Raw genomic sequence first — 27,430 nt, forward strand, 5'->3', positions numbered from 1 at the left:
CATTCTTCTCCCTTGAGAAAAGAACTTTGAAGATGGGTCTTTTCCAAAGCTATGAAAGTATATGTTGAAATCTGGGAGAGATGCAAGCTTTATCTGTTTTGTCTGTCCTTTTCCTTTTATTTTCTCTTTTTTGCTTCTAGGCCATTTATATTGGAAACACATTTGAAAGGTCCTTTGTTTGTTATTTTTTCTTTTTTCCACTTAATTCATCTGGTATAGATTTGGGTTATCTAGGAGGGAAACCTGACATTATACCTGTTGGCCTAAACTCCTTTGCTCTCATGAGAAGCTGCCTGGTCCATGATGTAATAGGAAATAAAAACTATGATTGCAGTAGGAACCCCTTATAGGGCATCATAAAAGTGTTAAGTGCTTTTTTTTTTTTTTTAAACCGTCCTGTTAAACTATCTTGTCACAGCAAAAACACAAATTAAGTACTGAGAATAGCCCCATTTTACAGAAGAGGTAACTGAGGTTTGGAGAAGTTAATTTGCCGAAGATCACAAAAACTGTTCCTACACCAAAACTGGGATCCCAAAGCCTTTACTCTTCACTGCTCCAGGCTATACTGCTTCCCAATGCTCTTCAGCACTGTACTTTCTTTGCCTTTTTTTTTTTTTTAAACCTGTTATCCCCGGTTACCCAGGAGTAGAGAGATGTCTGGTGACCTGGACACTTGTTTTTTTTTTTTTTTGGACACTTGTTTTGAAAAACTGGCTTGAGAGAGGAGGTCCACAAGCACACAGCCTCTCCTTATTGTGAAAAGGTTCCTATTAAATTCAGTCACTGGGTTAGTGCACCATGAAGGCTGATGAAAGTTCCCTTTTAGACAACTGGGTCAGGCTGTGGAAAGTCCTTCCCCACCAGAATATAACAAGTTTGAAAGCTGTTGCTTTTTTGGTTGAACTGAGAGATTTGGATATGTCTTCAAAACCTTCTGTCTGTTGCTATTTCAGCTGGGGCATTTTTAGCTCAATAGTCAAGCTCCAGAAGAGGTGGAAAGAGAGCCTGCTAAGCAGAGTTGTAAATCTTAAACACTTGCGTTTTCATACAAATTCAAGCAGAAAGGAATAAGAACTTGGAAGCTCATCTTACAGAAGAAAATATTAAAGGAGAAGCTGGTAAACTTCATGTAGAAATTGGAGTGGCAGGGGTTAAAAGGCAGGTGGAAGGGGCAAGAGTTTGATAGATATTCTTGTGACGTTTTCCAGAAAAGAAGAAAGGAAAAAAAGAGCTAGAGACACAGAATGATCTACGTGATGGACAGATAAAGAAACAAAAGTCAGCTATCCAGATAAAAGAATCATAATGGTCTCAGGGTTGGAAAAGAGTAAGTTATTTCCTTCTCTGTTTTTCTCTGAAATATTATCCCAGTATTTTTATAGCTTTGTTTGAATGGTGTTGATGCTGAGATAGTTATTATTATATAAAAATTAGGACTTGTAAACTTCTGTATAGATTTTACTCTTAGGAATACTAATTTGTTTTAGCTCTGCACATTACTTTTGGTAGAAATTTGCCACAAAGAAGGCAGAACTCATCTTATACCTTCCATAAACATGAGCTGTTTGTCACTTGAAGCAGAGAGCAGCGGGGTTTCTACAAGTGTTAAATTTCAAATAATTCTGCTTTCTTTCCTTGGAGTTGATGGGAGTAATATTTGAAAACCCAAAAATGCTCATGAACAGCCTGAAGTAGTTGAACTGTTATCATGCAAATAAGCACTGTTCTAGAATGGGTATGTAGGGGTTGGAAACTGTGACCACATATCATATGACACAAATGCTTGCACACTTTTCAAGGGTATCACATGCTTGTGTACCATGAGCTGATTCTCTTTACCATACTGATGTTTTGGCTTTTCAAAACAAAGACACAATTAAAAGCATGGGCCTTCAAGGCAGATGAGATAGACAAGCTTCAGATACCAACTCTGATACTTACATGTTCCATGTGTTTTTGCCAATCACTGGAGACAATTTCCTCATCTGTGAAGTAAAGATAATACTACCTCATAAGTTGGCCAACTGGACCGATGTAAGAATGTGTTATGAACATTCCTGGCAGGGAAGGTACTCACTAAATGGTAACTATTATTATTATTATCAGAGGCTGACTATCTCTAAGCATTTTAATATGTAGGCAGTTTTGTGTTTGGAAACTAGAGAAGCCCTACTGAAGTCAGGCAGTTCCCACAACACTGGGAGGCTAAGTGTAGTGTTAGGGTGTTTGAAGTGGTTGTGAAAGTGAAAGTTTCTCAATTGTGTCCAACTCTTTGCAACCCCATGGTATATACAGTCTATGGAATTCTCCAGGCCAGAATACTGGAATGGATAGCCTTTCCCTTGTCCAGGGGATCTTCCCAGCCCAGGGATCAAACCCAGGTTTCCCACATTGGAGGCGGATTCTTTACCAGCTGAGCCACTGGGGAAGCCCAAGAATAGTGGCGTGGGTAGCCTATCCCTTCTCCAGTGGATCTTCCCAACACAGGAATCCAACTGGGTTCTCCTGCATTGCAGGCAGATTCTTTACCAACTGAGCTATCGAAGTGGTTAATGCTCTTCAAACTCCCTAAATCAGGGGTCCCCAACTACCAGGCCCTGATAATGTTCCATGGCCTGTTAGGAACTGGGCTGTGCAGCAAGAGATGAGCGGTAAGCGAGCAAAGCTTTATTTGTATTTAAAACTTCTCCCCATTGCTTACATTACTGCCTGAGCTCTGCCTCCTGTCAGATCAGCAGTGCCTCTAGGTTCTTATAGGAGTGCAAACCCTACTGTGAACTGCACATGTGAGGGATCCAGGTTGCGAGCTTCTTATGAGACTCTAACACCTCATGATCTGATTTTGCTTTATGGTGAGTTGTATAATTATCTCATTGCATACCACAATGTATAATAGTACAAATAAAATGCATGATAAATATAATGTGCTTGAATCATCCCCAAACCATCCCCTACCCACCCTGTGGTCCATGGAAAAATTGTCTTCTATGAAACCGGTCCCTGGTGCCAAAAAGGTTGGGGACCAGTGTCCTAAATAACAAGTCAGATGTTTCATAGTCCCTCTGGAGAAGCTGTACCCTTCCTCTGAGGAACACTGGGCAGTTCATTTATTCATTCATTCATCTATTGTTTATTTAGCTCCTACTGTGTGCCAGTCATTGCTCCTACAGTGTGCTAGCCACTGGATATTTAAGACTGCAAAAAGTAGGTAAAGTTCCCCCTTTGTGGAACTTACATTCTTGAAGTAGGAGAGGGCTAAAAGTGAATAAATATACCCAGAATATTGCTTGAGGATTGTAAGTACTCTCAAGAAAAGTCTCGGGGTGATGTAGTGGAGAGTAACAGTGGAGATAGAGCACTGACTCCGGTGGGGAGATCCGGGAGTGTTTCTGGGCCAGTAATTATGAAAGTAAGAAATGAAAGATGAGAAGAAGACAGAGATGGGTCTTTCAGGTAGAGTGAACAGCAAATGCAAGCACCTATTGGCAGGCAGGAGCTTGGTGTGCTCAAGAGGAGAAGGCCATCATGCCAGGAACATGATGTGGGGAAAGAAGAGTGGTGCAGGGTGAGGTCTTGGCGAGAAGATAGAGACAAGGGGCAAAGGGTTAGGGAGGGGAAGAGGGGGCACAGGAGGAAATAGTTCCATGATCAAACTCTACTGAAGTCTCCTAGAACGGAGGCTTCCGATTAATGCAGGTTGATGCCTTGCCCCTCAGGCACCTGAGAGAAAGTTCAGGAGACTAATTCAAAGGGAACTTGTCAGGAAAAGGAGCTCTAAAATTTTGGTGGTAACTTTACTCATTGGAAAAGACCCTGATGTTGGGAGGGATTGGGGGCAGGAGGAGAAGGGGACGACAGAGGATGAGATGGCTGGGTGGCGTCACCAACTCGATGGACATGAGTTTGAGTGAACTCCGGGAGTTGGTGATGCACAGGGAGGCCTGGCGTGCTGTGATTCATGGGGTCGCAAAGAGTCGGACATGACTGAGTGACTGAACTTACTTTGGAAAACACACAAAAAATCCTCATTTTATTCATCTTCCTGGTGGACGAAAGTAAAATGGAGCCACTAGAAAGCTTTTGAGACATCTATTTCAATTTCTGCTCCAGAAGTTTCTAAAATTATATATATATTATATATAATTATATAAAAAATATAATATATACATTTAAATAATGTATGTGTGGTTTAATATATAAATATCTAATGTGTTACATGTATATATTTACATACCTGTTAAATACACAGTCTTATATTTCTATTAAAGGCTGAAAATCAACCGCTTTCAATCTGTAGCAATTTTGATATTTTTGAAAATAGGAACATGGTATATGAAGTACACTGCTTCCAGAAATAGACACACTGGTAGTATTTCAGCCTTAATTTCCTGACTTTCCGGCCCACACAGGACTCAGACCCTTGGCAGTTTCCTGCCAGGTGATGTGACCACAGCAATACAGCTCTTTAACTCTGTTGGGGAAGGCATGGTGGTAAAGAGGCCAAGGTCATGGGGTCAACCACCAGTGGTTGGTTATCCTTGTTTGGTTACAAGGCCAAGAATTCATTTAGCCTGTTTAGGCATATGTGCCTTTGGCTGTGAGGAACCCAGGGGACATGTGTCAGTGGACAGGACAGATATGTGGTGGTCACAGGCATGTGGGACAGCAGAGGGTTACCTCACAGTGGCTCCCACAGAGACACTTTGAGGCTCCTGTTTGGTTAGCAAAATCCTGTGATATTTGAGAAATTCAATGGAAAGGTATATTCTGAAAAAATGTTACTCTTCATGGAGGCTCACTCATTGGGCAAGTCAGTTTTCGCTGTGTTTGCTAGGATAATCTTGTCTATCTACTGTATTCAATGTGTGTGCGTGCTCAGTCACTTCAGTTGTGTCCGACTTTTTGTGACCCTATGGACTGTAAGCCACAAGGCTCCTCTGTCCACAGAATTTTTCAGGCAAGAATACTGGAGTGGGTTGCCATGCCCTCCTCCAGGGGATCTTCCCAACCCGGGTATCAAACTGGTGTCTCCTGCATCTCCTGCATTGCAGGTGGATTCTTTACCCACTGAACCACTTGGGAAGCTCTTCTGCCTCAGAAGAGTACATAAACATTTTATGGAGCTGCATAGTTTAAATTAAGTAAGTACATAATTTGTCAAAGTCTTAAAAAAGATGATAGGAAAAAATACTGCATTGTAGAATTAAATATTCAAATATGGTGTGAGTGTTTAAGGCAATGAAGGCCAAAAGGGGTGAGTCCAAGGAGGTGGTTTGGGTTTGGAGGTACTTTTGCATCTAGAGGAATTCTTTTCATGACTTCAATGACTGAGCACTGAAGAGGGAGTCTTCTCCTTCAAGGCCAAAGATGGTTGAGATGCCAGGTGCTTTTATTTTTCAACTCTGGTCCAAAGAGAGGCTTAACTTGGGCTAGAATTGCAGTCAGTCAAAAGAGATAGCAGCAAACTGAATAAGTCACCAACATGGTGATGATCACTCTTTAGGGATGAACCAGGGCACTGAGAAACCGACAAACCCTAGATACATTCATCAAGGTGAGGGCCCCCATGAGGCCATTATCTGCCAGAGGTGACACCAGAGCCTCCAGCCCCTGCCCCATTGTCCCACTTTAGCCACACCTGGCTGATTTCCTTGGTGGAGGAAAATGTTTCTCTTTTGGCTGGGTTGGTCTTCCCCCCAACCCCCACCACTATGGTTTTGTAGGGTTTTGCTCAGAGACTTTTTTCCCACAAGGTAGGCCAGTGGTGTTGATCACTTTTAGGCAAGGATGCCAAGTTCTGTCTTTAGACAGGCAGGCCATTCTGGGTGAGTTTGCTGAGAGGTGTGGTATATGGTATATTTTTCTCACAGAAAACTAGTCAATCTAATCACACTAGGACCACAGCTTTGTCTAACTCAATGAAACTAAGCCATGCCTGTGGGGCAACCCAAGACGGGCGGGTCATGGTGGAGAGATCTGACAGAATGCGGTCCACTGGAGAAGGGAATGGCAAACCACTTCAGTATTCTTGCCTTGAGAACCCCATGAACAGTATGAAAAGGCAAAATGATAGGATACTGAAAGAGAAACTCCCCAGGTCAGTAGGTGTCCAATATGCTACTGGAGATGAGTGGAGAAATAACTCCAGAAAGAATGAAGGGATGGAGCCAAAGCAAAAAGAATACCCAGCTGTGGATGTGACTGGTGATAGAAGCAAGGTCCGATGCTGTAAAGAGCAATATTGCATAGGAACCTGGAATGTCAGGTCCATGAATCAAGGCAAATTGGAAGTGGTCAAACAAGAGATGGCAAGAGTGAATGTCGACATTCTAGGAATCAGCGAACTGAAATGGACTGGAATGGGTGAATTTACCTCAGATGACCATTATATCTACTACTGCGGGCAGGAATCCCTCAGAAGAAATGGAGTGGCCATCATGGTCAACAAAAGAGTCTGAAATGCAGTACTTGGATGCAATCTCAAAAACAATAGAATGATCTCTATTCGTTTCCAAGGCAAACCATTCAATATCACAGTAATGCAAGTCTATGCCCCAACCAGTAATGCTGAAGAAGCTGAAGTTGAACGGTTCTATGAAGACCTAAAAGACCTTTTAGAACTAACACCCAAAAAAGATGTCCTTTTCATTATAGGGGACTGGAATGCAAAAGTAGGAAGTCAAGAAACACCTGGAGTAACAGACAAATTTGGCCTTGGAATACGGAATGAAGCAGGGCAAAGACTAATAGAGTTTTGCCAAGAAAATGCACTGGTCATAGCAAACACCCTCTTCCAACAACACAAGAGAAGACTCTATACATGGACATCACCAGATGGTCAAGACCGAAATCAGATTGAGTACATTCTTTGCAGCCAAAGATGGAGAAGCTCTATACAGTCAGCAAAAACAAGACCAGGAGCTGACTGTGGCTCAGACCATGAACTCCTTATTGCCAAATTCAGACTTAAATTGAAGAAAGTAAGGAAAACCACTAGACCATTCAGGTCTGACCTAAATCAAATCCTTTATGATTATACAGTGGAAGTGAGAAATAGATTTAAGGGCCTAGATCTGATAGATAGAATGCCTGATGAACTATGGACGGAGGTTTGTGACATTGTACAGGAGACAGAGATCAAGACCATCCTCATGGAAAAGAAATGCAAAAAAGCAAAATGGCTGTCTGGGGAGGCCTTACAAATAGCTATGAAAAGAAGAGAAGCGAAAAGCAAAGGAGAAAAGGAAAGGTATAAACATCTGAATGCAGAGTTCCAAAGAATAGCAAGAAGAGATAAGAAAGCCTTCTTCAGCAATCAATGCAAAGAAATAGAGGAAAACAACAGAATGGGAAAGACTAGGGATCTCTTTAAGAAAATCAGAGATGGGCTCGATAAAGGACAGAAATGGTATGGACCTAACAGAAGCAGAAGATATTAAGAAGAGATGGCAAGAATACACAGAAGAACTGTACAAAAAAGATCTTCACAACCCAGATAATCACGATGGTGTGATCACTGACCTAGAGCCAGACATCCTGGAATGTGAAGTCAAGTGGGCCTTAGAAAGCATCACTACGAACAAAGCTAGTGGAGGTGATGGAATTCCAGTTGAGCTCTTTCAAATCCTGAAAGATGATACTGTGAAAGTGCTGCACTCAATATGCCAGCAAATTTGGAAAACTCAGCAGTGGCCACAGGACTGGAAAAGGTCAGTTTTCATTCCAATCCCAAAGAAAAGCAATGCCAAAGAATGCTCAAACTACCGCACAATTGCACTCATCTCACACGCTAGTAAAGTAATGCTCAAAATTCTCCAAGCCAGGCTTCAGCAATATGTGAACTGTGAACTTCCTGATGTTCAAGCTGGCTTTAGAAAAGGCAGAGGAACCAGAGATCAAATTGCCAACATCTGCTGGACCATGGAAAAATCAAGAGAGTTCCAGAAAAGCATCTATTTCTGCTTTATTGACTATGCCAAAGCCTTTGACTGTGTGGATCACAATCAACTGCGGAAACTTCTGAAAGAGATGGGGATACCAGACCACCGGATCTGCCTCTTGAGAAATCTGTATGCAGGTCAGGAAGCAACAGTTAGAACTGGACATGGAACAACAGACTGGTTCCAAATAGGAAAAGGAATTCGTCAAGGCTGTATATTGTCACCCTGTTTATTTAACTTATATGCAGAGTACATCATGAGAAACGCTGGACTGGAAGAAACACAAACTGGAATCAAGATTGCTGGGAGAAATATCAATAACCTCAGATATGCAGATGACAGCACCCTCATGGCAGAAAGTGAAGAGGAACTAAAAAGCCTCTTGATGAAAGTGGAAGTGGAGAGTGAAAAAGTTGGCTTAAAGCTCAACATTCAGAAAATGAAGATCATGGCATCCGGTCCCATCACTTCATGGGAAATAGATGGGGAAACAGTGGAAACAGTGTCAGACTTTATTTTTCTGGGCTCCAAAATCGCTGCAGATGGTGACTGCAGCCATGAAATTAAAAGACGCGTGCTCCTTAGAAGGAAAATTATGACCAAACTAGATAGCATATTGAAAAGCAGAGACATTACTTTGCCAACAAAGGTCCGTCTAGTCAAGGCTATGGTTTCTCCTTTGGTCATGTATGGATGTGAGAGTTGGACTGTGAAGAAGGCTGAGCGCCGAAGAATTGATGCTTTTGAACTGTGGTGTTGGAGAAGACTCTTGAGAGTCCCTTGGACTGCAAGGAGATCCAACCAGTCCATTCTGAAGATCAGCCCTGGGATTTGGATTTCTTTGGAAGGAATGATGCTAAAGCTGAAACTCCAGTACTTCGACCACCTCACGTGAAGAGTTGACTCATTGGAAAAGACTCTGATGCTGGGAGGGATTGGGGGCAAGAGGAGAAGGGGACGACAGAGGATGAGATGGCTGGATGGCATCACTGACTCGATGGACGTGAGTCTGGGTGAACTCCGGGAGTTGGTGATGGGCAGGGAGGCCTGGCGTGCTGCGATTCATGGGGTCGCAAAGAGTCAGACACGACTGAGCGACTGATCTGATCTGATCTGATGGTATATGTGTGAGATTCCCTGCTGGGTCAGTGGTAAAAAATCCGCCTGCCAAGCAGGAGACTCGGGTTTGATCCCTGGGTCATGAAGATCTTCATGAGAAAGGAAATGGCAACGCACTTTAGTATTCTTGCCTGGGAAATCCCTGGATAGAGGAGCCTGGTGGGCTACAATCCATGGGGTTGCAAAAGAGCTGGACATGACTTTAGTGACTAAACAGCAGTGACATGGTATACATGCATCAAAGACTGTTTGACTCTGAACTTTCACGGTGAACTACTTGAAAGTGCTGGCAAAGTAGTCACTGAACACTGGGTGTAAAGACAGCTGCATGTTACCTTAATAGAACAAAAGACTTCTCCACTGCTCCTCAAAAGGATTAGTGCAAATCATTGTGCTAAGAGGAGGAAAAGGAAAATACTCCTGCTGGGAGACAGACTTCAATAAATCATGCCAGGCTTCTTTAAAATGGTGTACTTGAAAACTAAGGAAATTAATGTAAAAGATGTGTTTCCTGAAGGTCACAAACCTGAAGGTACATGGCATTGTTAGACCCGCTTCTAGGTCCCCACCAATGTACTTAATCATCCATGCTCTCCTCCGTGAAATGTTGATTTTCTCCTGGCTTAATTGACAGAAATACAAGGATAAGGGAAAAGTGTTTGAAAAATAATGAATATACTTGGAGATAGTCAATGTAAACATATCCATTGCTCAGGTCATATAAAAGTTTGGATGGAGAAGACTGGGGAAGATGTTATGGAAGAGAAAGGCTACTGCCTCTCGGTGGAAGTTAAAAGTGTTGGGCTGGGAGGGAACTTGCAGGCTGTTTTGTCTCAGGCTGGCAGTTCACATGCCAGCTCTGAAGTCAGATGCCTCCATTCAAATCCCAGCATTTCCAGTCACTTCCATGTGAGCTTGGGGAAGACAGTTAACCTCTTTAGGACCACATAACTCATCAGTTAAATGGTACCTATTTCATCGGACTCTTACGTGAGGACTAAAGGAAATAATGTAAAGCTTGTCAAGTGCTTCACTCTGTGCCGGGTAAATGTGAGCTCTCAATAAACGGTAATTGTCAATCTGAAGTCATTCTGTAGGAGAAAATATACAGACAGCTTGGCAAGGAGTCTCCATTCTTCTTGTAGGCTATAAAGGTAAAGTTGACACACACTATTGTCTGTATTCTAGGCTTAAGCTGTAACTGTCATTGTATCATAAGACACCGTTTTCCCCCTTGTTTTTCTCATCTTCTGGCCTATGCTGCTAATGTACTTTGCTTTCTCTTATCTGGAGTCTAAATTAGGATGGATTAACATTAAATTAATATTAGTAATAGTATTAATACTAAAGTCCCTCTGGGGCTTCCCAGGTAACTCAGTGGTAAAAAGTCTGCCAGCAATGCAGGAGACATGGGTTTGATCCCTGGATCAAGAAGATCGCCTGGAGAAGGAAGCGGCAGCCCACTCCAGTATTCTTGCCCGGGAAATCCCATGGACAGAGGAGCCTGGCAGGCTGCAGTCCATGGGATTGCAAAGAGTCAGACGTGACTTAGCAACTAAACAACAACAACAACATACCTCAGTAATCTTTGTGGAACGTTTTCCAAACTAATGACGAGCTCAAATTGATCTAAATGCACATTTATGTATCTTACAAAGAAGGAAGATACAAAACTTTATTTCTAAAATTGTAATATATATGTGATACACATGAAGGCATGTGTGAGTAAATGTAACATCATAATTAATGGGGCAAGCTAGATGCTAGATACTAAATGAGTTCCATGGACTATTTCAGCAACTCAGCTCTACATATTCTCTCTCCTCCAATTTCATGAGTTAAGGATTTCAATGTCAAAGAAACAGTCATAGGAGAGTGATAGAGGAGTCAATGGAATTGATTTCTAAAATGAATATCCTTAAGGGTTTAAAAAAAATTGGTGTATCCCAAATGCACAGCATCCTTGCATTTAACTTTTTTTGAATCATTGTACTTTTTTATCCATAGTTTCAGATCATTGTCTGTGGAGTACTTTAGAATTCTTTAGGATGAACAATGGGAGAAGCGTATTAATTTTTATTATAGTTTCTAAATTGCCAAGTTAATTATTAAAATGAGGCTGCCTTGCTTAGGTAGCTCTCCAGTAACTCTTGCACACTGAGTCGGCCTGGAAGGCAAGTTGCTTTTTGGAAGATCTAAAAAGTCCAACTGTAACACCGGCTTCCCCTTACAGTTTGTGTGTTTAAGGCCGACAAAGACTAGAAAAGTGTTTGGGGGGCTATCAGGGGGTTTGATTTTTAATTCAGAGAGCAAACTATTTTCAGCTCTACACCAAATCTCCATTGGTCTCAAAAGGAAAGGCATAGCAAGCCACGGCTATTCCAGGGACCAAATAAATCCTGAAGGAAAATATTGTATCGTTCTGTTTATTCCCGTGTCAGGAGTTTATTGATCGAGTGAGCTCTCCTGTAGCTCGGGCAGCCTTTGATCTGCCAGGGAGAAATTGGGTTTGGGGTTTTGGCGGAAGGGAGGGGAGGAGGTTGGGGAAGGATTTGGAATGTAATGGCCCTTGTTATCTGTAGTGGCCAGAGACGCCCTGACACGGGCCAGCTCAGAGCTGCTGCTGGGGAGGAGCGGAGGCCAGGGCATGGCCGGCAGAGCTGAAGGCTAGGGCTTTGGCATTTTCAACGGGGGAAGCACTTAGTTAAAGCCGCTGGAGTGATTTCTTGCTGCTAATAGATTTGTTTCTTTAGAGGCAGATAAGTAAAGGAAATGATGACTTTTAAGTGAATAGTTCCCCTGCGCAGGGCTGGTTAGTGTCAGCTAGTCTGGTGGCAGGAAATACCAATGTTTTTTTTTTATTTTTGTAGCCCAGTGACAAAAGGCTTTGCTGTCTCCCCTCCCCCATCCCCACCTTCCCACCCTCTCTCCTTCTCGCCTACAAAACGCAGACGCTGGCCCCTCTGCCTGCTGGTGGAGGGCCAAGGCTTGTCTGAAAGCCGTTTAAGTAATTGCTCATAATTGCACATGTTTCCCCGACTGGGCTTTTACCTCTCCACCCCTGAAATTAAAAGGGGCCAAAGATGTGTGACCTTTTTCTAATGGGATGGGTTCTGGAACAAAGGAATTCAAGGAGGAGGCCCAGGGCCTTTATCAGGGCTCATCTCTGACAGCTGGCCCAGGCCTGGGGGAGCAGCAGGCTTGTCCTTTTTCATGTTGGAGGGGAGCAGGGGTGGGAGGGAAGTCCTCCTTCCCAAGCCTCACAGTTTTGTGTGGTGTGTCTTGAAGTTCTCACTTCTCTTTCTTCCAACACTCAGCCTGAACATAAAATCATTGCCGATGCCAAACACCCTTTAATTCTGAAAAGGATTGACTGACAACGCCCCGTGGCAGCTGGGGAGGGCGGCCTCTCCTGGATGACTCCTTATCTCTTGGATAATTCACTTTGTTTCTCATCTGCAGGTTCCTCATCTGCAAAACAGGGATGATGGGATAATGCCACCTGTCAGAGGGATTGGAGATAATACATGCAATGCACAGCATGGCACTGAGGAGGAGTTCAATAAATGGTTATTGTTTCCTAAATACAATTTCTCCATGTCATTTCACTTTTGTTCCTTTTATCTCTGAACTGTATGCATGTGTGCTCAGTTGCTCAGTCATGTCTAACTCTTTGTGACCCTATGGACTGTAGCCTGCCAGGTTCCTCTGTCCATGGGATTTCCCAGGCAAGAATACTGGAGTGGGTTGCCATTTCCTTCTCCAGGAGATCTTCCCAACCCAGGGATCCAACTGGCATCTCTTGCATTGGCAGGTGGATTCTAAATACCTGGGAAGCCCTCTCTGAACTGAGGAGAGACAAATTCTAGGCCTTGAATTTCATGACCTGAATTAAACTCCATGGAATTAGAAACACAGAAAGGAATTTTAGAACTGTCTAGTCTACATTAGAACCACCTGGGGAGTTTTTCAAATTATTGCTGCTCAAGCCACATGTCTAGAGATTCTGATTTATTTGGTCAGGGGGTAGGATCCAGGTGTTAGTCTGTTTGTAATGTGATTCAGCATCATTTCAGTGTGCAAGCAGAGTTGAGAACCACTGATGGTGTTGAACCCCCTCATTTCACAGATGAGAAACCTGAGTGAAGCCAAAAGAGATCAGTTCTCTTGGGAGTCCATTGGACAGCAAGATCAAACTACTCAATCCTAAAGGAAATCAACCTTGAATATTCACTGGAAGGACTGATGCTGAAGCTCCAATACTTTGGCTCCGTGATGCAAAGAGCCACCTATTGAAAAAGACCCTGATGCTGAGAAAGATTGAGGGCAGGAAGAGAAGGGGGAGACAGAGAATGAGATGGTTGGATGGCATCACTGACTCAATGGACATGAGTTTGAGCAAACTCTGGGAGATAGTGAAGAATAGGAACCCTGGTGTGCTATAGTCCTTGGGGTTGCAAAAATTGGACATGACTTAGCGACTGAATGACAACAACAACGATTCCTTCATTAGCTCATAGATCCATCCAGCTGTGCGTGCAGCACCAAATACATATTGAGTGTTTACTATGTGTCAATGTTCCAAACACTGGTGGTCAGTTGGTGGATGCATCTCCTAGGAGAGACTAAGATCCAGAATGAAGACCTGACTGGGGATAGTTTCCATGTATCAGATAACTAACCAGTTGCTCTAATTTGCTTCTTTATATCAGTAAACTGGAGGAGAAAATGGCAACCCACTCCAGTGTTCTTGTTTGGAGAATCCCTGTGGACAGAGGAGCCTGGAAGGCTACAGTCCATGGGTTGCAAAGAGTTGGACACGACTAAGCACATAGCAGTAAAAGTCATGCTCAGGGCAAGGAGCAGCAGGTCATTGGAGATGAGTGGCTGAGAGAGATTAGGCTTCCAGCCTAGGTGGTGCTTTCTCCCTGCTGAGATTCCCATGATCATTTCTGAATCCAGACATCACAGAATATTCTAGACCTGAGCTATTTTCTCAGGTCTAGAATATTTGCCTAGAAAATTTGCCTCACACATTCGGGTACAGCTCGTAAGCTCCCACCAAATTCTGGGCCTGGAAATCCTGCTGACACAAACAAAATGGAGACAACGTGAAAATTCTGTGCCTCGGTTTATGCTATTATAGTTAATGATCTGTCAGTGTTTCCATTATAAACCCCTATTTTCAGGGATGTATAACCCAGTCATAAACGTTCTCTCCAGGCTGAGCTTTGGCACTTGTGATTTCAGCCTGGGAGCACATGTGTGTGTTGGTGTGTGCATGTGTTTTTACAAGGATATGAGGGAAAAAAATAAGTTAGCCATTTTTAAGCAATGGATGGTGAGAAATGGGGTGAGGGGAAGGTGGTAATTGATTATAGATGCTCTTTTGATGCTGCCAGGACTTGAAAACTGCTGAGTTGCTTTGCCCCCCAATTGGGGATACAAAGGATTGAGATGCTATTCTGTGGCTTAATTCTGTGCAAGAAATGTTAATCAACAAAGTAAAAATCCGCATATGAAAGGGGAAAATATGGACCTGGGTAGCTTCCACAAGAACAGGAATTGATTCAAGTCCAAAGGCTATAGGGGCCAGAAACCAACGAATCAGAACAATATGCTTCAAAGACGAGTTCCTTTTACCTGGGGCTGGCTGTTTCTGTCATCCCCTTATGCTCTATCCCTACGTGGTGCGGGTTGGAGAAGGTAGAGCAGGGGCTTCCAAGTACCTGTTTCATCTAGTTTTTGATGGTAGCCCTAGCTCTCATGGTGTGTGGTTGATGGATGGAATTGTCCATTTTCCCTTTGCATACATGAGTGCATCTCTTCAGTCATGTAAAGCTCTTTGCAACCCCGTGGACTGTAGCTCTCCACTCCTCTATCCACGGGATTTTCCAGGCAAGACTACTATAGTGGGTTGCCATTCCTTTCTCCAGGGGATCTTCCTGACACAGGGATCAAATCTGCATTTCCTGCGTCTCCTGGACTGCAGGTGGATTCTTTACTGATAAGCCACCAGGGAAGCCCTCCCCTTGCATACACAATTCCAGAAGACTTTTGATAATTTGTATTTAATGAGATTATGTTCTCCCATGAAATGCACCAGGCTTATCAATGTTGGTTAGAATCCAGGAATCAAACCATAACACTCAAAAAGTTGTAAACCCTGAACAAAACAAACAAGCACAACCTCATTTTGTGAACTGCTTTTCCCACAAATTTTCTAGAAAGATGCTGTTGCTTAAAAATCTAATGGCAATCTTGAACAATGAGGAAATCTGCAGAAGAGAAACAAGGGTGAGTAAAGCCAGAATCTATTTTGTTCAGAGACATGCTGGTTCATCAAAGTGTGGAGCTGCACACCTGGCTGACGAGCCCAGTGACCAGGATCGCCTTCAACCTCATGGCTCCAAATCATGGTCAGGTAGGGGACGCAGATGTTTCTAGATCTGTTTTCCCTCACCACTATTCAACACCTGTCTATGATGGATAGTACTGTGGATATGTTTATGTGTGTGTGTGTGTGTGTGTGTGTGTGTGTACTTTTGCACCCTGCCTTCTTGTGCCTAGAAAGTTCTTCCCTCCACTTTGCATGTCTAGTTCTTTCTCCTCATGCTAATCTAGGCTTAAATGTCACCTTCCTGGAAGAGCCCCCTCTACTCCTTGCCCTGTCATGCAGTTTCAGGGGTGTACAAACTACAGCCTAGGGGCCATATCTGGCCATCAACTTATTTTTATATGGCCTGAGAGTCAAGAATGGTTTTTACATTTTAAATGGTTAAAAAAAGAGAATGTTTTGTAACATAAAATTTATGTGAAATTAAAATTTCAGTGTCCATAAATGAAGATTTATTTGAATACAAGCCATGTTAATTATTTACATATTGTCCGAGGTACCTCCAGGCTACAATGGCAGAGTTGAGTCATTGCAATAGAGATTATTTGGCCCACAAAACCCAAAGTATTTTCTCTCTGACCCTTAACAGAAAAAGTTTGTTGACCTCTGCTCTAGTCTAACAATACATTTTAGTTTCTTTATAGCACTCACTGTTGCTTATAAATTATCTTATTATCTATTTTCTTATGTATTTATTTGTCTGTCTCCCCACTAGAAATTTGGAGGGCAGACCTTTTCTGTCTTGAGTTGCTGCATAGTTCAAGACATAAAGTGGATATTATAAAGCAATTATCCTTCAATTTAAAAAAAAGATACAAAGTGGTCTCTCAAAATAAATGTGCTGTATGAACTAATGAATGAATTGACATAGTTCCTGGACCAAATAGTTGGCTCTGAAGCTTGAACTGACTCATCCACCTACTCATTCATTCAGTAACTATTAAATTAGTGCCTACTATGTGGGGGCTTCCCTGGAGGCTCAGATGCCAACAAATATGCCTGCAATGCAGGAGACCAGGATTCAATCCATTGGTCAGGAATATGCCCTGGAGGAGGGCATGGCAACCCACTCCCGTATTCTTGCCTGGAGAATCCCCATGGACAGAGGGAGCTTGGCAAGCTACAGTCCAGAGGGTCGCAGAGTAGGACACAACTGAAGTGACTTAGCATGCAGGCATGCACGCACTGTTCGTACACGCACACAGTGTTCGTGTATGCACACAGGCATTTGTGTCCTTGATTTATCCATTCATTTGCTTTCATGGGGCTTAACCTATCAAGACTGCTGTGTTACCTGAGCTGCTAGGGAGGTGGATCCCATGGGTTTGGCCAACTTTGCAAGCCTTCAGACAATTTCGACTCTTTTTGTTTGCTGAAGATGTCGCTCACTTTGTTGCATCCTTCCCTGACAGAAGCTCAGAGCTCTCAGTTGCTTCTTGGGATGACCTGTCTACACTCCCTCAGAAAGAGGCGTCTGTCTTTTTTTTTTTTTGCTCAGTCAAGCATGACCTTTGCTTCTGCTTCTGTCCCAGAAACCCTCCTCTCTCCACATTCTCATTCATCCGCGTTTGCCCCAGCAGCCTCCCACTCACACCTGCAAATCTCATTCACATGGCGTTGGGTTCATCATTACTGGACAGAAAGCATTCTCCTAAATGGAGCAGAAGACGCCAAGACAGAGGAGGGCATGGGTTTGGTGGGGCACAAGCTCCCCCTCCCTCCTCCTCCTTCCTGCCTGCTCTGCAGATGGGTTTCCGTGAAGGAACCTCTGACTGCTTTCCTGGAGTGAATGCTTAGTTTACTAACTTTTAGAGTAGGAGGACGTTACAGTCCACTTTTATATGTTATATATCTCAGTTCCTGGTGATGATAGGAAGATAATTACCCACCCTAAGTTTACATAGCATTTGTTATACTGAACAGTATGTTATGTTGAAAGATTGCAGGTTTGGACACGATGCAGTTCCTCTTCGAAGAAGCGGATCTTTTCCCCACGTGTGTTAGGATAAAATGCTCATTTCTATATTGACCTGGTTAGCAGTTGTAGTGACCATATCATCTGGATTTTCGAGCTGGGTCTGGTTTAAAATGCACGTTCTGTTAAGTCAGGAAGCCCAGTACATGGTGAACCTGGTCATGTCATCCGTGAGATAGTCATAGGAAAAGCTGGTCTATTTTGATACCCTTTTCAGCATTTGTGGGGTTGTGTAATTTTCCTCTAGATAGCAGGGAGCAAGCAGGGCTCAGGCAGAGTGGGGGACGGCCAGAGAAGTTGAGGACAGCTTTTGGACAGCGCTGATAAGGTGAAACTGACCAGGCACGGCCCACTGGTTTACCTGATTAAGAATCAGGAACTACTTCTCATGTGTCATGTCTATCCCCATTCTTGGTTCTCACTTTAAATTTGAGTCTGCTTGTGTTCCTGCAGAGCCTGCAAGAACACCGGAGTAGAAAGTTCAAATAAAGGGTAATGCCATTATGCTGGCCACCTGGCAACCCTAAGCACTGAGAAAAGCTCCAGGCCCATGTGGGTGCTTCATAAACATCATTTAACGTTTAATGGAGGGAAGAGACTAGTAAATGTGCTCTCGGTTGGCAAGAGGACAGGGAATCTGATCCCTTCCTTCTGACATTTAAGCTTTGCTTTTTCCACACACAAAAACACACATAGTCAGGGAGAATAGATGAAACACATATAGGAGATTCAGGAAAGCAATTTGTAAGGAAAAAAATAATTCCTGTTTTTCTTGTTAAATGGGCATTCAGAATACCAGCCCCACAGTGCAGAGGTGGATATATCCTGACATCATTAAATAAAAGGGCTGAAAAATACACTGGCCAGTCTTGTTTGGACTAGGATAAAATAAGAGAAGACCTGGCCCCACTTCTCTTCCCTACCCCTGTCCCTTATACCAAAGACTCCCTGTCTCCTTAGAGCAGAGCATCTTAGAATTGTAAGTACCTGTGTATCACCAGTGGACCTTGTAAAATACACATGTGGGTTTGCTGTATCTCAGGAGGGGCTACAGCCTTGCACCTCAAGTAAGCATCAGCTGATGCCTGTGCTGCTGGGCCACAGTCTTCATTTTGCATTGGGAGGCCATAAAGAACAAATTCTTGAGTCTAAATTGCTTGCTTCCTCTTGGCCCAAGGTCTCGTTCAATCCTTGGGTCAGAACTCTGAAGTCGGAGACATTTTTATTGGGCTGGAGGTTGGAAACGTGTGTGCAGGTGTGTAGCTTGGGCTCCTTATCAGCTGGGTGTCCTCCCCAGCTTCCAGTGGGACTGAGAGGCTCTTCCGCCTGCTCTGCCGCTCTGTCTCTCCACGCTCCGTCCCCTCCAGGGTCCCTGATCCTAAGCTGAAAGTGGGAGCAGCTCAGCCCCGGAAAAGGCTTTGCCGTCTTGGCTGTGAAAGCTGATCAGCTGACCTTAGCTCCAGGCCTGATTCTTCATCTGTAAAATGGAAAAGGAAATACTGCCTACATCACAGTGTTTTTAGGATTTAACGACTTAACCCATGTGAGGGACTTCATATGGTGCCAGACTCAGAACCAGCCCTCAGAGAACCCTCGTTTTTTCTGTCACATGCGCTGGTCTCTGCCCTTCTTAGGGAGCTGACAGTGTTCAGGAGGGTGAAGTTGCTGCTCTATTTGTGACCAAGTGTTCATGGTACACTTTGGCCTTCAGGGACACAATCAGGTGCACTGTGGTTGGAGGACTGTGAGGCGACTGAGCTCTGGGGGCCAAGTTCTGATCACCTCAGGTAATCTTGGGTGGCAGGTTCTGTGTGGATGCTCGGGGAAACAAAAAAACTGGCCGTCATCTCAGCAGTCTCAGCAAAAACAGAGGCCTGTTGGAGATCCCCTGCGAATGTAGCTGTGGGCCCCTTACCCTCTCCTGGACGTGATGGCTAGCACTCCCTCATCTGATGATTGAGTCCTACAGATGATTCTGTTGACCTCTGCTACTGCTTCCGTCATCCCTCTGACCACTGTTTCACTGTGACAAGGCTTCCCTCTACTCTCCTTCCCTCATCCCTTCTGCTGAGTCCTCTGTATCTGTCTCCTGATTCTGCAGCCATGCTTCTTCTACTTACTGTCTCTCTCCCACTGTCTTGAGCTCAAACTCTCCCAGAAACTATGTGATTGGTTCTGCCAGATCTCAAGGGGAACACTTCAGTGAGCCCCTCATGGACCATTGGCCAGCCTGTGGTCCAATCAGCTGTAGTCAGGACCCCCTTGTTGTGAGGTAAAAGCCATGACACAGTCCCCTCTCAAGGGCAAAACTGCTGCAGGCAGCCACACATGGGTCATTTAGGATGCTTTCAGCAGAAAATCTGATTTAAGTGGCTTTCAAGGTGAGGAATTAATTATCTAATAGAAGAAGTCCAGAGTTAGGGTGGTTGCTTGGTGGGTCTCTATTGGGCACTGGCCTAAACCTATTTTTCTCTTCTTTCCTACAGGAAGAGCCTGGATTTTGTTTCCATAGGAAGCTGTACGATCAGGGAAGATTGTCCTTCCTCTGTAGCTATGAGGGGCTTCCCTGGTGGCTCAGTGGCAAAGAATCTGCCTGCAATGCAGGAGCCGCAGGAAACACGGGTTTGGTCCCTGGATTGGGACGATCCTCTGGAAGAGGAAATGGCAACCTACTCCAGTTGGTTGGATCATGGACAGAGGAGCCTGGTGGGCTACAGTCCATGGGGTCGCAGAGAGTCAGACATGACTGAATGCTAAGTACAACCACAAGCTATAGCCATGAAAATGGATTTTGATTCATTTCTATCTGCTCCTTCTGCCCAAGATTGGTTTAGGCAGGGGCATGGGACAACACAGAGGAACTTTTGTGAAAAGTCTCCTTCCTCTTAAAAAGCAATGTGTGTTAACTTTCCAATTTAGCAATCCCACTCCTAAGAATGTACTCAAGGGAAATGAAAACCTACATGCACACAAAGACCTGTCTGTGAATGTTTATAGCAGCTTTATTCATTGTAGATAAAACTAGTAACTGCTCAAATGTCCATTAACTGCTGAATGCATAAACAAATTATGGTATATCTACACAATGGAGCACCACTCGGCAATAAAATAGAACAAACTACTGAGAAATGCAACAAGACAGAAATGCATTACGCTTAGTGAAAGACGCTGAGTACAAATGGCTACCTTAATGTTTGTTTCCATTGATTTGACACCTTGCAAAGACAAATTATAGGGACTATAATCAGATTAGTGGTTGCCAGGTGCTGAGGTGGAAGGAGGCGACTGACTACAGTTAGACAGGAGGGAACTTTTTGGCGTGACAAAAATGTTCTACACCCTGATTGCTACGTGACTGTATACATTTGTCACACTCATCACTTAAAGATGATGAATTTTACTGTATGTAACTTACAGATTCAGAAACCTGACTTTTAAAAAAACCACACGTGGAGAGGAAGCACGCAGGCCCTTTCTGCCTGCTAGCCAACGCCTTCGACATTATCTGAAGCTGCAGTAGCATCTTGGCACCATGAGGGGGAGCCGAGTTGGACGGTCACACCGCACATGGAGGATGCTGCTGCTGCTGCTAAGTCGCTTCAGTCGTGTCCAACTCTGTGCGACCCCATGGACTGCAGCCTACCAGGCTTCTCCGTCCATGGGATTCTCCAGGCAAGAACACTGGAGTGGGTTGCCATTTCCTTCTCCAATGCATGAAAGTGGAAAGTGAAAGGGAAGTCGCTCAGTCGTGTCTGACTCTTAGCGACCCCATGGACTGCAGCCTACCAGGCTCCTCCATCCATGAGATTTTCCGGGCAACAGTACTGGAGTGGGGTGCCATTGCCTTTGATGGTAGAGTGGAAAAAATTACTGAGCTGCTGAATTAACCAGTTCTAGAGTCACCCCATCTTTGATTTCTTGTTTTGTGACATAATTAGTTCCTTATAGTTTAAGCTACTCATATTGGGCTTTCTGCCCAAAGTATCCCATCCCTACATGACACTGATCTAATGTAAAGCACTGTGTGCAGTGGAGTTGTCCATCAGCTTGAGACGTGGTAGAAACTTCATGAAGCATCGTGATCCATCTAGGAAAATAATGTACAGATACTGTGATGTTGGGACATGGCAGAGACTTCATAAAGCATTGTGATCCATCTAGGACAATAATCTACAGATACTGTGATGACTGTATGCTTTTTATGTCTTAAGTCTCCTAGACTCTACTTCACACTTATTACTATGAAAAGTTCTAAATTATTTGTTTCCCTTAGACCTCTGAAGCGTATACATCATAACTACATGAGTAATATTTTCCCACGGTAAGTAGGGGTGCTGTCAGCCAGTGATGCCCTGGAAACCCAAGGTACTCAGAGCACAGAAGGACTGAATTCTCCAAAGTAGCCTAGAAACTTGGTATTGCCATTTGGTGCCCCCAGTTTATCTTCTGGTGGAGAGAGCTCCCAGCTGGGGCTGAGCAGAAGACCACACATTCCTGTGTCCTGAATAGGAAGGTAGGTGCCTTCGGGGCAGGCAGAGGTGGGTCCTTGTCAGTAATACTATAGACACACTTTCAGAGACTCACGCATGAAAGTAAGCTGTGGCATTTAGACAACACTACTCTGGCATTGAGGCCAGAGACTTTTTTTCTGGTTTCAGAGCGAAGCAAATAACACCCCAAAGACTTGTATGAAAGTGAAAGTCACTCAATCATGTCTGACTCTTTGTGACCCCATGGACTATACAGTCCATGAAATTCTCTAGGCTAGAATACTGGAGTGGGTAGCCTTTTCCTTCTCCAGGGGATCTTCCCAACCCAGGGATCAAACCCAGGTCTCTTGCATTGCAGGCAGATTCTTTACCAGCTGAGCCACAAGGGAAGCTCAAAGACTTGTATCAATAAGTCAAAGCTACAGGTACAAATGATGACCAAGGTAAGTTCTGACAGTCTGGAGTATTATTCTGTATACATGTGGCTTCAACTACTGGGCATAATTTTGTGTCATGAATCTGTCTTAGGACCAAAGAGAACCCTACATACCTACATAGTGTCATAGGGCTACATAGTGTCACCTAGTTTAGCAAAAGCATACAATTCTCCCAGGTGACGAAGCCATTCTTTTCCTTTCTGTGTGCATTCAATGCTTCCTTCCTTCCTTTCACTTAGGTTCACATTGCCCCTGGCTTTCTAGCACTCCCAGGGTAGGCCTGGCATACCTGGCTAGGGATTCATTCTGTGGGCCTTTCTGTATCTCCTTCTCAACCAAAACACTGGGGTCCCCAACCAAAGGACTCAGTTTTACACATCTGATGAATGGACAAGCCAGGGTAATTTATGGTCCTTCCATATCAAACCTTGTTTCTCCTGTGACCCACATACTTGGGCATGGGGTTCAGGAGGACACATCAGATGGTGATATGACCTTTGACCCTACACTATTGTCCTGATGCAGGGCAAATCAGCTCAGTGGGTGGATGGGCATTCCTAGGATTAGGTCCTATACAGGGATGGTTAGTGGTGACTTAACTATGCATGGTGAATGACTATGATCCACTTATATACGTCCTGCTAAACATAAATGTACCCTGAAATTAACTTCTTAGCCAGAACCCCAAAATACCTGTAGCCAATCCGAAGCCACCCAATTTGAGGGGAACTGTGGCTGAAGGAAAAAACCAAAATGGAAATATATAATGGGGCTTAGCCAATGGCAGTTAAAATATCACACATTTGCATGTTTCATAAAACACACAACTATGTAAACTCTTTGCTAAGTTCCCGCCCAGGGTCTTGGAAAGTATCTATTCAAGGGAAGGGTCTAGAAGCTTAAGCTTTATTAATTTAGGGGGGAAAAAAAACCCTGCCTCTGATTTAATTAACTTAAACCATGTCATATAAACATTTCCTGGCCTGATGGCAAATCCCTGTATGAAATATATGTGCTGCTTACACATCAAGGGCTCACAGAAAGTTTGTTGAGTGAATGAACAAGAGAATGGAGCAGCCCATTGCACTTGAAGCTGGCTTGAAGAACTAGGAAGCAAACAGTTTATAATTCACAGATATTTATATTCTTTCTTTTCTACAGCTTTCCCTCTGCTTCCACTTATAGGTTGGGAATTAGGAGTTAGACTAGTTCCTTATGAATCTATCAGTGGATATTTAAAGAAATTGGAGTATGTTTACCCTTTTATCACAAATATAAATACAACCGCATCAGCTCTGGTTGAAAGGGGGCCCAGAAAGAGTGCTCATTTATTCATAATGAGTGGAGCAAAGGGGCCCCTTTGTGAAGTCAAAACTGAGCTCTGAGTCTGCCCCCTGTTCCCCAAGAAACCAAACAGGAATCATAATGTGGGATGACATAGTGTTGAACGCTGTCCACCGCTGGGTGAGATCACCTCTCAGCTGCTGGAAGGCAAAGAGGTGAAACCCGCTTCATTTACTTTGAGACAGTTCTAACAAAGCGCACAGCGCTCGGTCGTGGCAGAGAGGTGGAGGTGAAGTGGGCCTCCGCTGAGCAGGGCCCCTCCACCTCCCCGAACGTCACTGACCTCGTACTCACCTGACCTGTGAGGTGTTAGATTTTTTACTACCCACCCCACCTGAGCTGTGATGCCTGGAGCCTCCACCACGCAGCCCAGGCTGGGGTCCCCTCGTCTGGAGGCTACTTACCTCCTCCGTGAGGCCGGCCAGCTCCACCTTGATAGAGAGCAAACACCTCCCGGTCTGCCCATCTCTCCAGCCCCTTCTTGCATGCATTAGTTCTGTGCTTAGCATGTGATGCTCTCGTTTTCTGCAGGCAGCCGGAGGGATCACTCTTCAGTGATTTTTTTGCTCAGTCATTTTTCTGCCTGGAAGGCCCAAACCCTCTGCTTCCCAGACAGGTCCCAGTCACTTTAAAGTCTTACTTCACACAGCAACCCCTACAGGCTGCCTTTGTGCCTTTGCTGCCCACACCCCCACGAGCTCACTCTTTGCCTTTACTTTCTGCTCAGTGCATCTTCATCCTGCCGCCAGACCTTGGGATGCAGTGGCTGCTCCTAATGTACATGTTGCCACGTTGTTTATGTTCGGTTTTGCTGTAGAAGAAAACAAATGAAATGGATCAAACTTATTAATATGTGTTAGGCATGGAGTTCTTTTCACACTTAACCTGTTTGACAAATAAAGTTAATCAGAGCATATGTGTGAAACATAGAAAAGGGTGGAAGGACCCAGTAGCTACCAGGTACTCATATACACTAAATACACATAAAGTACTGAATATTTATGAAGTCTTAATTTAGATATCCACAGACACACCCCGTTTGACCCACGTTTCCTATATCAAGAAGTATAATATAATCTGGCAGCTCAGTAGGCTAATTGCCAAACTACAGCCATAGACAGACAGAATTGCTGTGATAGAGCCAGTATGTACCCTTAACCCCAGGCACCTTCATCTGTTGTGTCCACTTGCCCATCCCTAACTCTAGTCTTTGCAACAATAGCATCCCTGGGGAAAGCTAAACCCAGAATTCCAGTTGCGTGGTTTCTTCCACCTGCTTGTATTCTAGCCTAAGTGTGATAATTTACACCATATCTTTTCACCCTTGCTTCTCACTATGTGCTTTAAATTCATTTAATGAACCCTGTGATTCAAACATAGTTTGAGAGCTTTTCTGTTCCATGACCCCTGGGAGGGCTTGCGTGTTCATATACTTGGAGGCTACCAGTGTGTCGAGGTAATTTCTCACCAAGCATGGCTCAGTAAATACTTTCTGAGTGATTCTGTGAACGAACACATTGCAGAATTAAGAATTGTCTTTCAGGGCCCCACAGGCTCTTTTATAGACCTATCTACTATAGCAAAAAAGCCATGAAAACCTGACTTTTGCTGCCTTGTATGCATTCGAGATGTTCCCTACCTTGAGTAGGTCGGGGAAACTCTTGCAAGCCTAGAAGCAGGGTAAGCACCTTAGAGGCAGGTGGATACACTGCAAAGCGTGAGAACAGAAGTGCTAGGTGGTGATGCACGGTAGGTGGGGATGTTGTTTCCCAGAAAATGGTGGTGACGAGAAGAGGCTAAGAATAGTGGTCCAAACATCCAGTCATGAAGCAGGACAATTCAGGGAGAATACAGAGAAATGTGGGATTTAGAAATGAATGGGAGTGCGGTGTGTAGAAGAGGCAGTTAAAGAACTGGAATCTTGGGGCATCAGCAATGTTCTGGGTCAGTGTGTAAATGAATTCTGGGTAGTACAAACTCAAGAGGGGCCTTGGGGGTTCAAAATACTTTGCTTCATGAATGTACAAGAGCAGACAGTTGCCACTCCATTGGTGCTTTGCTTCTGTTTGTAATAGGTGAATTCTCCATGTTTGCAATAGGTGTATTCTCCATGTAAGTGTCACTTTTTAAAAAACTATAGGTTCCTTTTATCCTGTTTGATATGTATTTTAATAATGCAGATCATTCTGTCTCCTTTCTCAAATTGATTTCTTGAAATATAAATAAGCAAATAAATACTCAAACAATTAACTAAGATTTCCTTCTATTGATGGTCTGTGACCATTCTGAAAAATAACATCTGCCTTCTACTTGGCTCCGGGGAATTTTATGAGTGTTAATGACATGTCTGAAAAGCGTTTCATTTCCTTGGAAACAAGCTTAACAAAGTGTTTTTCTCTCCACAATGATATAACAAGCCACTCATGCTGTGCTACTGATTTATAATAATTGAAACTTTGGTTACTAAAAAATTTAAGTGGTTTGATGGCAGATCAAAATAAAAATTTCAATATTTTTTTTATCTTCTACATGTTTTTAGGTGATAAATAGGTAAATGGTCTCTTCATGACTTAAAAAAACAAATTCCATGATATTTATTCTCCCATCATATTTTAACCAGTCCTTCCATCAGTTCACGAGGTCATGGACTTGGCCTGTTTTTCATTTTGTAAACATCTGGATTTATAGTAAATGATTCATGCAGCCCAATACCTGACTGCCCTCATTTTGCTCTGTCTTATTATCACTTGTGGAATCTGATTTACTTCCTACCCCACATACTATTCTTTCATTTGGAACAATTTCCTCAGTTATACAAGCCTCCAGTTTATGGAATAATCATGATTAATTTGTCCACTGTAACGGAAAGTGCTATCCAGAAAAGGTTTTCTCATTTATAGCTGGGAAAATTCACGTCCTCCTTTGCAAAGAGCACAGTGAAGGGCTAATGTGATAACAACAGCAAAGTCCCAGAGCAGAAGGTCGCAAACAGGATTGGAGGGGACAAAGTCGGAATTTTTAGATACACTGTTGTTTTTCTTCTTGTTGTCACTGTCTGACAGCTTATATGATTATTTATAGATTTGTCGCTCTCCCTCCTGGTCCCTTAACATGTAATCTCCATGAGATCAGGGACTGTATGGCCAGCATATATCACTGTGCCTGCCACATAGTAGATATTCAATACTATTTGGTGAGCTGTTGAATGAGTGGTCCATCCATCCATCCATCAGTCAGTAAAATGATAAAATAGTAGATACTGATAGTTACTATTTGTTGAATGTCCCTTGGGGTTGAATAGTGTCTCCTAACATCCATGTCCACCAGAACCTCAGAATATGAACTTATTTGGGAATAGGGTCTTTTCAGATGTGATTCATGTAAGATGAGGGTTAGGGTGGACACAGGAACATGCAGGGAAAAAGGCTGTGTGGACAGCCTGGACAGTGTGGATAGAGACTGGGTTTAACTGGCTGCAAGCTGTGCAATGCCGAGAGTTGCCAAGCAGCTAGGAGAGAGGCATGGGACAGTTTCTCCCTCAGAGATCCTAAAAGGAACCAATTCTTCCCAACACCTTGATTTCTGACTTCTGGTCTTCAGAACTGTGAGAGAATAAATTTTGATTGTTTTAAACCATCCATTTTGTGGTAGTTGTTATAAACTAGGTAACTAATATAAATCTTCTTAGTGACAAGTCTTGGACACGTGCCTTTATTTGCTGCTGC

General features: G+C 43.6%; 1 long non-coding RNA gene across 1 annotated transcript; it reads left to right on the forward strand.

Annotated features, from left to right (window-relative positions):
• The first annotated feature begins 956 nt into the window (after positions 1-956).
• On the forward strand, positions 957-12,647 carry LOC147364330 (uncharacterized). Its single transcript, XR_015134368.1, has 3 exons — positions 957-1,121; positions 1,212-1,330; positions 12,525-12,647. It is a non-coding gene; the product is annotated as an uncharacterized LOC147364330 (long non-coding RNA).
• The last annotated feature ends 14,783 nt before the right edge of the window (positions 12,648-27,430 follow it).

Source organism: Bos grunniens, chromosome 10 (genome assembly GCF_055505025.1).
Source record: "Bos grunniens cultivar Pamir isolate PY7600 chromosome 10, Bosgru_T2T1.0, whole genome shotgun sequence".
Lineage (NCBI taxonomy): Eukaryota > Metazoa > Chordata > Mammalia > Artiodactyla > Bovidae > Bos > Bos grunniens.